The sequence below is a fragment of the Typopeltis vanoorti genome, chromosome 18 (genome assembly GCF_054136105.1).
Source record: "Typopeltis vanoorti isolate ZY-2024b chromosome 18, IOZ_Tvanoo_1.0, whole genome shotgun sequence".
NCBI classification, from domain to species: Eukaryota; Metazoa; Arthropoda; class Arachnida; order Uropygi; family Thelyphonidae; genus Typopeltis; species Typopeltis vanoorti.
In genome coordinates, this window is record NC_143566.1 from 45,462,045 (window position 1) to 45,474,884 (window position 12,840).

Sequence of the window (12,840 nt, forward strand, 5' to 3'; positions counted from 1 at the left end):
CCCGAGGTGGAAGTTCAGGGAGTCGCAAGTGCTATCCACAATGAATGACCCACCACACTCACTGTACATGACATTAGGGTGATGCAAAGGATAATACATAAAAATTGCAATTCGTCAGCAGACATAGTTGAATGCAGAGTTCCAGGCATTGACTGGAATATGAATCTACACAAAAACCACACTTCGCACCACAGCGACGTCCACCCCCACAACAGTCCATGACCTGATTATATGCCTACAGGAAGAATGCTCAAAATTTCCCTATTGTATACACTTGTGGAAAGTATGCCCTGTAGGACTGCTGCAGTCATTGCAGTGAAAAGATGTCCTACATCTTATTAAGGTGGATGTAATGGCTTTTTGTTCCTCACATTATGGTGTTTGTTGACTTCCTTCCAAGCAGTGCTTCTCTAAGAATAGCTAAATATCAGGATGAGAGGGAAACTGAAAACCAAAGACATTATCTATTTGTGTGTGTGTGCGTGCACATGTGTGATTTTGAAATTGCAGTTATTTTGTTCTTTAACAAAACAGAACAAAATAATAATTATAATTATTACATGACACCTCCAGGTAGTCCAAAGACTCATCGAGCGAGGGAACCTAGTCCACAACTCTGTCTCCACCACTCAATCCATCAACTACAACTAACTGCAGCCACACCAATGCCATCTACTGCCTGAACAACTAGTATTTCCACAGACAATCACAAACATCCACAGCGGGATTCAAACCTGCAGCCTTTTGGCTGGAGAGCAGATATGCTAACCACTTGGCCAACCAGGCCAGCGCAAGGGAAGAACATGAATAGAGCCCCCCAGCTACCAAAAATTCCATGCTCCATCTATCCCAGTTTGAGAAGGTGGCAAGGGTCAGATGTTCTATAGTGCAACGGAACAGCCTCTCCTCGGGAGTACTTCCTTCGGGATCAAAATAATAAATGTAAATTAGCAATGGTGCTAGAACAACTGTGGAATATTAAGTATAAATATCCATGATTCTTTATCTAAATCAAATAACTGCTCCAATAAATTTGGCAGGAAAAATCAGCAATATAAAGACCAAAACTATGTCAATAAGGCTGAAATGTTTTCTCAATGGAATACATTATTATTATTAACACAATACCTCCTTGGTGTCTAAAGACTCATCGTGGGAGACAAACATTGTTTTACACACACACAGTCCATCAAATCGTGCTTTAAACTCATTCAATGTATCTGCATTCACCACAATGTCAGGCAATGCATTCTACTAACCTCTACTAACCAACCACTCTCCTTGAAAGAACCTACTCCTTATGCTCTGCTCACATCCTCCTTATACAACTTCCAGGTATGTCCCCTTGTTCTACCCCTTCCTCTATTCTAAAAACAATTTCTTCCAGATTAATCTGATAATAACCCTTTACCAACTTAAATGCCTCAATCATATCCCCTCTCTTCTTCCTATTCACAAAATTTTGCAAACTACATTCCCTCAACATGGGGGAGGGGGACACTGAATCTGTGCACAATAATCCATATGAAGCCTGATGAAGGCCTTATAAAATGGAACCAGAGCCTCTTTATTTCTATAAGGTCCTCTGCATCATTGCCATAATCTGATGTGATGTCTTCATAACCTGTGCAATGTGTCCTCTGAACTTCAAATCCTTGTCCATCACCACTCCAATGTCGCTTATCTCCTCGACTTCGTCCAAAATTTCCCTGCCAAGTGTATACTTTGCATTTCATTGTTGCCTATCTGTCATTTCAGAACCTTACACTTGGCAACACTGAATTGACAGTTCCATACTGTTACTCACTCACACAATCTATTCAGGTATGTCCGAGTTTTGGATCATCTGCAAACAGTTGCATATCACCAGTTAAACCTATCCCAATATCATTAATATACAAATTAAATAACAATGGTCCCAAAACTGACCCTTGAGACACACTGCTAGTGACTTTCCTCTTTAGAGATGATGTCCCCATATACAACCTGCTGATACCTATCCAATCGCCTCTCAGCTTGCTAGTCTAGCATCCAATCCCATCTGCATCAGTTTAGTGACCAACTTCTGCTGGCAATCTATCAAAAGCCTTTGCAAAATCTAAGTATATCACTGTATATGAATCTCCCTTGTCCAATACTTTCATCACCTTGTTTGTAAAACAAGGTGATGAAAGTATTGTAAGCATGATGAAAGCAAGTTTGTAAAACACAACCTCCCTTTAACAAACCTATGCTGACAAGCACAAAGAATACCACTGTTATCAACCCACTTTTGTATCCTACATATATATCACTAACCTCTTCAATACCTTAACTACAACTCCAGATATAGAGATCGGCCTAAAATTTGTTGCCTTAGGCTTATCACTGCCTTTGTGAAGTGGAACAATTTTGCCTTTCTTCCACTCCTTTGGGACTTGTGCTGTTGCAAGACTCTTGTTAAGCAGGTAGGCTAAGGCTAACTCCTTGAAACATTCCCTAAAGACAAGAGTGATATGTCATCAAGTCCTATTGTGTTATAGACATGTAGCTTACTTACCTCCTTTAATATCTCTTGTTAGCTCACCAATTAATCTTCTCTTATTTCATTCTCTACACTTGAGCTTCTAATTTCATACTGAGGATGAAACACCCTGACAAACTGCTCACTGACTATATCTCTGCAGCAGTCGCTAATCTCCCACTTTCATCCATTCACATCATCTTACCATAATCATTCTTCCTTCTATTTACCAGATATAAATTAAAAAAAAACTCAAGAGGATTTTTTCTTGGTCTGGTTTCCTAATTTCTGCTAGTATTGCACTTTTATCAAACGAGTCATTTTCCTAGTCTGCTCTTTATATTCTTCATGCAACTAATTATTACCATTATTCATCTTGTGCTGTCTCCAAAGTGCCTTCTTCCAGTTTTATGTTTAATCCCCTCATTCAACTTTTTTGACCACTAGAATACATTCACAAATTGATGCTGTTAAGTATTCCTTTGTCAGCTCCCAAGCAGCATTTATTCTTTACTGTTCAACTCCTCATTACAAGCTATAGCACCAAGCTGTCTCAAAAGCTTGTCATAATCACCAGCCTTATACTTCCACATACATCATTTTCTTGCTAAAGTTTGCATATGGCAGACTATATCCAGGTGATCACGCTCACCAACTAGAGGAAAGTGAGAAACCCCACTAACAATTAAACTTACCCCACTAATAGAGAAAGAGTTATGTACATACAAAGTAGAAATGCAAGAGGGAAATAGTGCCAGTGGTTTTGAGGCAGTATGGTGTGAGATAGAGGTGAATGGAAACAAATAGTTGGTTGGATGTTGTTATAGACCAGGTAATGTGGATGGTGGTGATAATGAAATGTATAATCAAATTAGTCAAGCAAATAAGAAAAGGGTGATCATTATGGGTGATTTTAATTATGGCAATATAGACTGGAATGATGAGATAGCAACTGGAAGTAAGGAAAATGAGTTTCTTGAGTTTTTGAGGGATAACTATCTCAGCCAGTATGTAACAGAGGGCATGCGAGGATTGAGGATCTTGGATTTGGTCATCTCATCAGAGGATGTAATTATAAATGAGGTGTCAAATCATCCACCAATTGGTGAGAGTGACCATGAGGTGATTATCTGGGTGGTTGCCAGCAATGTGAGGACCTCTGTGAGAAAAGGGTATATGTGGAACAACAAGGGGGGTGATTATGAAGAGCTCAGGAGACAGCTTGCAGGTGTAGCATGGAATGAGAAGTTAGCTGGAAAAGAGATCAATGCAGCTTGGGGGGATTTTCAAAAACCATCTAGAAGATGCAATGTCTAAATGTATTCCAAGGGTGAGAAGGTTAAATAAGGTAGGTGTGAGATGGATGAATAAAGAGATTAAACATGCGATACAGAGAAAAAGGGCATTGTGGAGACAGCATAAGTAAAGTGGAAATAACCAATTTCCCGAGGTCTACAAAGGAGGGTGACTTGGTTGGTGAGGATAGCCAAAGAGAGGTATGAACAGCAGTTAGCTAATGAAGCCAAAAATAATCCTAAGGAGTTCTTTCGATATGTAGCCAGCAAAAGAAAGAATGATTATGGAAGGATGACATTGATTGGAGAAAATGGTATAAAGACAGCTGTTGGAATGTGTGGTGGAGATACTTAATGAGCAATTCATAAAGGTCTTTCAATCTTGTGAATGTGACTTCATGGAGATTGAGAGCAGTAGATGATGAGGAGGAGAGATTGACTGTAAGTGAGCAAGAGGTGTATGGGGGAGTTGAGTAAACTAGATGTTAATAAGGCTGTGGGACTTGATAATATATCATCATGTATTCTGAAGGAATGTGCCAGGGAGTTGACATCTGTCGACATATTTTTTTTTAATATGAGTCTTGCACTCGGTCAAGTCCCTAAGGAGCGGAAGGAGGGCAAGACTGTGCCACTTCATAAAGGAGATGATCGAACTCAAGCATCAAACTATAGGCCTATCTGTGTGTCAGGTGTTGTGGTTAAGTTGTTGGAGAAACTTGTGAGAACCTAGGATCCAGAGTTGGGTTGACAACAATGGTATTATCTTTGATGGACAGCATGGATTTGCTAAAGGGAGGTCATGTTTTAGTAATCTACTTACTTATTACAATAAAGTGACTACTTCCTTGGACAGAGTAGAAGGATACACAGTAATATACTTAGATTTCACAAAGGCTTTTCAAAGAGTACCTCATGATAAATTGATAGTCAAACTAGAGCAGATGGGGTTGGATATTAGATTAGTGCAATTGATTGGAGACTGTCTATCTGATAGTTATCAACAAGTTGTATATGGGGGAGCGATATCCAGGAAAAGGAACATCACTAGTGGAGTGCCTCAGGGGTCTGTTTTGGGGCCATTACTGTTTAACTTGTATATTAACGATATAGGTGAAGATTTGGATGGAGATATTCAGTTGTTTGCAGATGATGCAAAGTTGGGACGAACCATGAAGAGTAGTGAAGATGTTGTGGCCTTACAAGAAGACTTGAATAAATTGAGTGATTGGGCACGGAAATGGAGATGTGAGTTCAATGTTTCAAAATGTAAGGTTTTAAAATTTGGAAAACAAAGATGGGATGCAGAATTTATGCTTGGTGAGGATATATTGTTGGGGTTGGAAGAAATAAGAGGTCTGGGGAAGACAGTGGATAAGGATCTGAAATTTAGGGGACACATAGCCAAAATTGTGAAGACAACACAAAGGCTTCTGGGAATGATGCGGAGGACACTGATGTGTAGAAGTAGGGAGATTCTTGTTCCGTTGTATAAAGCTTTGATTAGGCCACACATGGACTATTGTGCCCAGATTTCGTCACCTAGTTTTCAGAAGGATGAAGAGATGTTGGAAAGGGTCCAAAGGCGATTGACTAAGGTAGTTTCTAACTTCTGGAATGTCCAGTATGAGGGAAGATTGAGAAGATGTAATGAGAAGATGTAATTTGCAGAGTCTGGTGGACAGGAGATATGATAGAGACCTACAAGTTGGTAAGGGGTTGTTATAGGATCAATGTTGGAGAAGTTCTACAGAAAATAGTGGGAGATCGGGGGAGAACCAGAGGTCATCCCTGGAAACTGTATAAAGAGGGGGAGTAGGGGAGTGAGGGACAGGTTTTTTCGTGCAGAGTTGTGAATGATTGGAATGCCTTGCCTGAGAGTGTGGTGTTTGCAAGGAGTTTGAATGTGTTCAAGGCACGGTATGATGAGCTGTGTGTGTGTGTGTGTGTGTGTGTGATAAAAGTACCTCCCAGATGAGTCTTTGACTCCATGAGGTCTTGGGATAATAATAATTACATCCTCTGATGAAATGATCAGATCTAGAACTCCTCATGTGTCCTCTTTTACATGCTGCCTGAGACAGATACCTCTCGAGAACTCGAGAAATTCATTTTCCTTATTCCGAAATGCTATCTCTTTATTCCAATCTATACCATCATAGTTAAAATTACCCACAATAATCACCCTTTCCTTGTTCATAACCGAAATTGCTTATACGTTTATTCATCACCACCCTCCACATTTCCTGGCCTATAGCAATATCCAACTAAATATCTCTTCCTGTCAAACTCCACTGCATACCACACTACTATCATTATTATTTTCCTCTTTCATGTTTACTTTATGTGGACATAATTCCCCTGCTATCATCAGCAGCACTCTCTCTCTCTCTCTCTTCTATGCTCATTGTACCTTCCCATTTTTATTCCTGTTAGGATATCATCTTCATTCAATCATGTTTCTCTTATTCCAATAATTTTGGAACAAATAAACTCAATTAGTAAAACAATTTCATCTATCTTATTTCTGATACTCTTGGCATTTGTAAATAAACACAGTAGTTCACTTTGAGGTCTATAGAAAGTCCTACCCAAGCCATTTATAACACATACAGAACAAGAAAAATATTTCAGCTATTAAGGCACATTTAGTGAATATGACAAATTAAATATCGAAATAGAATAAGCAAAGTTTGTATGGTTGGGAAGGTTAGTTGCATAAATTTATTTGAATAAGTGAGAAATTAGTGAAAACACTAGCTCTCGTTCATTTCTTAACTGCACACAAACTCAACTTCTACAGATGTGCATAAAATGGAAAATTCCATCGACTGATATCCTATTTCAGGGTTTCATACTTTGTACTCTAGTTCATATTGGGCATGGATGTTTGTGAAAATACCGTGGTGGTGGGTGGTAGATGGTGCTGGCAAAGATGATGATGGTAGTTGTGGCTCATTGTAGTTGGTGGATTGAGGCACCTACTCTACAACTCTGTTGGAGACAGAGTTGTAGAGTAGGTGCCCTCCCTTGAGTCCCTTGGACTCCCTGGAGGTGTCGTGTTAAATTTTTTGGCTGTCTGGTTGGCCAAGTGGTTAGTGTATCTGCTCTTCAGCTAAAAGGCTGCAGGTTCGACTCCTGCCGTGGGAATGGATGTTTGTGATTGTCTGTGAAAATACTAGTGGTGGTGGTGGTGGGAGTAGATGGCATTGGTGTAGTTGCGGTTCGCTCTAGTTAGTGGATTGAAGTGGAGACAGAGAGTTGTAGAGTAGGTGCCCTCTCTCGATGAGGCTTTGGACTCCCTAGAGGTGTTACGTAATAATAATATAATATAATATGATATAATATATTGACTATGTTTATATTTTGTCTCATGAGTTACTTAATATGGCTCCTATAACTCCCTTACTTAAACAAGATTTCAAGAATGCAATCACACTGCCATATGTCAAAAATGTCATGGACAAAGTGGCTATGATGCTTCGCAAGTACAACATAAAAGTCCATTTCTACCTTTAATTGTTTCACAAGAGAATTTAAATAAACCGCACAAATGCTCAGGATCCCTACACAGTGCAATAAAAGTCAAGGCTTGATTTTACATCAAGTGTGGTCTGCCTTGATCAAAAGCACACGTGAACCACAGAATGTGACAACAACAAGCAATGTTCCAACATGCATACAGTAACAAATATATCATTTGTATTCTGGTTTCTCAATTATTTAACAGTTGTGAAGTTATTAAAAACATCTAATATGTGTAATTAATTGTCAATAAGCTTTTGTTGTGTATAAAACTTTTATGTACTATTACTCCTGATCATGCAAGTCTTACAACGCATGAAACTTGTCGTTTTTTTTTTTTAAATAAACTCTTTATATTAATGTGTGGTCTTAATACCAAAAGCTACCTACAGAACTGCTTAACCACAGAAACCTATGTCTAAATCTACTTATTTATTACCAAGGTGACAAATGCATTAGACAAGGGAGATGCATAGAGAGTGGCCTATTGAGATTTTGCAACAAAAAAGTATTTAATAGGCTGCCCTCATGACAAGTTGGTAATAAAATTGGAATGGATGGGGCTGAATTAGTGTGTCAGATTGGATATCAGCTGTCTAATAAGTATTAGACAGCTGATATCCAATCTGATGTTTTTTGTTTTTTTTTATGTTATGTATGGGAGAGAAATATTCTGGAAAGGAAAGTCACCGTTGGTGTGCCAGAAGGGTCTGCTGCTGTTAAAGTTGGATATTACCAATAGCGGGAAAGGTTGGTTGGTTGTGCTATATTTGAAGCTCAATTGCATGAACTATATTATTCTCCACCTATATCCAACCTCTATATTAAGGTCAGCCATGAAGTAAGATAACAATATAATATATATAATTTTATTTTGTTGGTTAAAGTTTTCATATTCCTATCTGTGACGGTGCACTGACTACAAGGATCAACATGTATATTCAAAGAATGAAGCTGAATTACAAAAATAACAAAATATTTACTGTAAATAAATATAAACAACACATACAAATTCTTAGTACTTACTATATCTCTCTAAGGAGATCTAACATTCCTTATAGAATTAAAAGCACACCCAATTCTCCATTTGCATGGTAGATTGGTTGCAGAAAAAAATCGTGTAAATGAAAACCATGTAAAAAAGAATGCTGTCTATATGAAAAAATAGAAGAATGGTTCCAGATGTAAAAACTCGATACAAACAATAAGTTATTTTCAAACAAAATATCTATATCTATATATGCATCTCTTAAAGAAAATAGCGTGTCACTAATAAAACAGAAATTCGAAAAGGTCAAATATACTCACACATATGGTTATTAGTTAAATTTTATTCGCCATCACTTTCTGATAGGCGCGTTCTTTTGTGAGAGATTGGAATTAAATCATTTCCATCACTTAAAACATTTTGGCCGTCCTGTTCATACTGCAATGCCAAAACGTTTTCTTCAGTAAAAAGAACTAAATTAGCATTCATTTCCAATAATTCTGAAGGTTGATTTTTTTTTTTACCATGAACTCTGTAATTAATCATTGAAATCCTGTTTTGACTAGATCTTTGTATAATTCTTCATATCGCACCATACATGACTTCAGTTCACGTTTAAACTGTTCAGCTCGTTCAGTATTTGGATCATGTGTAAGAAAATGACTTTGCAATTTTACTAGCCATTTGAAGCCCTTCTTTAATTAATCCTGCAGTGAGTAGAATTTCTTCATCATCTTCATCACTTTTTTCTTTTTCATTGAGATTCTCAAGGACAACTTCTATTATTTTGTCATCACTGACAGCCTTGCCAACCATCAATTCTTCCATATCTGCAGACAAAAAATCATCAAATCCTTCTCTGCCAACTGCATGTGCTAATCTGATGATATTGGGATATTCAGTTGTATGAAAAGGTACAGGGTTTTTCTTTTTCACACATTCTGGCCAAGTAACTTTCTTGCATGCATTTAAAGTTGATGGTTCCACATTTGGGTGTTCTAAAACAGGATGGCCAGGCACATTTTCTATAATCAATAAAACTTGAAAGTCCAGATTTTTTCCCATCAAATAGCGTTTAACTTTTGGAACAAAACTTTGATGGAACCATTCATTAAAAATTTCTTTTGTAACCCAACCTTTTTTTATTTGCCTTCCAGTTTGGTAATGTGTTAAAATCCACACTTTTCATTGCCTGCTTTTAGGGATCGATTAATGAGTAATAGTTTTAATATACGATCTCCTGAAGCACTACTGCAAAATAATAGTCACATGATCCTTAGCTGCTTTAAAGCCACCAACACTTTTTTTTTTGTGATTTCACTATATAAGTTCTACTTGTCATTTGTTTACATTCTGTAGTGTAGAGTAATCCCTGATATTTAAAACATCGAGGGGGGGGGGAGTTCCCCAAAATTCAAGTTTAAGTACATATGTACCGCACTAGAAATGAAAATTGTAATGGAAATACCCTTTTTAACAGAACTGAATTCAAACAAAAATTTTAAAAATAAGTGCCATCTGAACCATGTTAAATCAAAAATATAATGTAAAAATAGAACTGCTTTTGTTATCTAAACCGTGTTATTTCACAATCATGTAAAAAAGAATTAGCTGTATTAGATTAATTTCTACTATTCTATATAACTAACTTTTAATATGCAAGAATAATTAAATACCATCCTAGGAATTACATAATATAAGTCCAACAATATTCTCTCATACTCTTAACACGCACAGGTAAATTGATACTAAGAGATAACATTAAAAACTTTGTTCTGTGGAGGCCAGTCAAGTGTGGTGACGTTCATATCCACCATCCATGCAGTTACAGCAGCGGCCTTCTGACATAGTGCATTGTCTTGCTGAAAGAGACAATGGTCACTTCCATAGAAATGCAGAAAGTAGGAAACGCTGCAACATGAACTCTTGGAGCACAATGTTCACATCACAGACAGCGTTCCAGGAAAACAAGGACAATACCATCACACTGCCACTTACAAATTTCAAATAGTGCTCTGGGATAAGAGGCATTCAGTGGGCATCTGCTACATCCACACCTGTCCAAATGCTTGGTAGAGAGCATAGGGTGATTAGTTGCTCCATAACACAGCTTTCCAAACTTCTATGTCCCACTGTACATGCTCTTTACACCACTGAAGATGATGCTGCATGTTGGTTTGATTAATGTGGGGCTTGCATATTGCAGTTCTACCATGGAAGCTCATGATGTGAGCCTTGATACAGAATGTTTTTGTGCAGATTCATGTTCCAGTTGATGACTGTGTCGTGACGACCTTTTTCTGTCGTGTTCTAAATCTATCTAGTTTTAAGTCACTTTTATGAATAATACAACTAATTACGAAATGATCACCGATCCAAAAGTAGGGAAATTTATATTTATACTGCGCCACCCTATTCTTAGATTAGTCTATATAAATAGTAGGATCAGTTCTAAATTAAGTTAGCAGTCATCTCATTAGGCCAAAAATCATCTATTATCATTTTTACTTGGGGTTCCCGCAAGATTCGAATGTTTATGAACGGTGCAATAATAAGGAATTCAGGCAAACACAATATTTAGATCAACAAAATAAAACATTTAATATATGACATGGTTAACAAATACAAGAACTCTATTTTAAAATGGAACTATACAAATTAACTTAACACATCTTCTTAGGTCACTGATGCTAATTCAATGTTCTAACTTTCATACACTATTCACAGTCTCAAAAACACAAATCTTCTTATCTCAAGTTAATATAACACTTTCACATTTTATTCAGTCTTCACAAATCTATCAGCTCAATGTTCATATTCACAGCAGGCAATAAACTACGTAAGCTATATTCCAAGCAAATATATTCCCGGACCTTGAGCATCGGAGATATATTACAGTTAATGCTAGAATAGAGAAACTTATACAACTACTCTTACCAGACAAATTCTTCAATACATCAAATTATTGAGAGAGCACTTATGAATTAACTTAATTAACATTAGCGGAACACACACAACAAATATTCTCCACAGTTTAAACTGTATTACTGTAAGTCGCACTTCACTATTCCAAACAACAGTAATTAGGTACTAATATCTTTTCCTGTTCACTTTTCTCCAAGTAATCAATATAACCTTTTTCTAGGGCAACATAGAATTTAATCGTAATCCAGATTAACTGGAACTAATCAGAATTTTCGCATTGACTGTCCAGTTTCCTTTTATCTGATTATGGCATCAACCTTTCTTCATAACAACAGCAGTTTTCGTTTATAACATTAAACTTTATGTTTCACTACTTATAGGTTCACTTCCGAACACTATACTCATAAATTTCTGCCCTGAGGATTTTATAATCTTGGTTCCACAAAACTCTCTCCTCACTCGCTTAATAATAATTCTTCTCCCTTCCCTGTCTTATCTATGACCCTCCTTCTCTTTCTGCCTTATCTCTATATATGACCTTCACTCCCACCTTACGTTCGAACGCCACGCTCTACTCCACTCGTGGTTGTTTACGCGTGCGTCTCCATGACAACAGACTGCACGTAAACATTTCGCTAATGTAATGTATGGTCTATTATTATTCATGAGTGATTACATAACATTAAATATTTCACAAATAAAAACAACAGAATATTTAAGCTACTTCTTTAACTTTTTGATTACGTATACAGTTAAATATAAATTAACACTTTACGTTACACCACATATATTTAGTTATGCAAAATTCTAAACATATTATTATTTTATAAACTAATAATAGCAGGTCAGATTTTGAGTAAATATTTAATTAGTAATTCTTAATTAAAGAATAATAAACAATTTTATATAAACCATGATTAATATTTAATAAGCAATGTTAAATGTGAATGAAAAATAATAAATTACATAACATGGCTTCATTCACAATTTAACATAGGCTCACCCTTTCTTTGAAAAATTTTTATTATAAGAAAAATTTTTCTTCTGACACTAGGCTCCTTTAAAAAAAACTGGATTACATATTTCCTTTTCGATTTTTCAAGTAATAACCAGTTTTACTGAAACTTGGTTCTTTATTATGTTTTGTGCTTTTATTCTCTTTCACTTTATCATCAATTCTCTTATTACTATTATTATCACTTTCTGCATGTCTTTCAAGTTTGTAGTATAGGATTCTCTTCCTTGAATTAAATTCACGTTCTCCATTATTAGAATTAAGTCTTTGTTGTCTCACAACCTGGCGGTTTGTTCTACGATATAGATTAGACATTTTACCAAAATTGACTTCAACCTTTAGTTTACTATCAGTGGTAACTTCTGATTTGGGCTTTGTCACTACTACTTTTTGTTCATCAGTAAGAAGAGGAGTATCAGATTGAATGTGTACATAAGAGTTATCACCACTATCTCTATTAGATGATTGATTCACAGCTGATTTTTCTTCAGTAGATGGTCCTGATTCAAGTGGCAATCTAAACTGTTTTGTTTGATACTTAGACTTATCATAATTATGAATTTCATTTCTTCTAGTATATCTCCTTTTG

General features: G+C 36.5%; 1 protein-coding gene across 2 annotated transcripts in view; it reads right to left on the minus strand.

The window, feature by feature from the left end:
* The window catches only part of LOC150096627 (cyclin-D1-binding protein 1 homolog), a 251,676-nt gene that overhangs the window by 64,663 nt on the left and 174,173 nt on the right, over positions 1-12,840 (minus strand). The gene's annotated exons all lie outside the window — the stretch shown is intronic.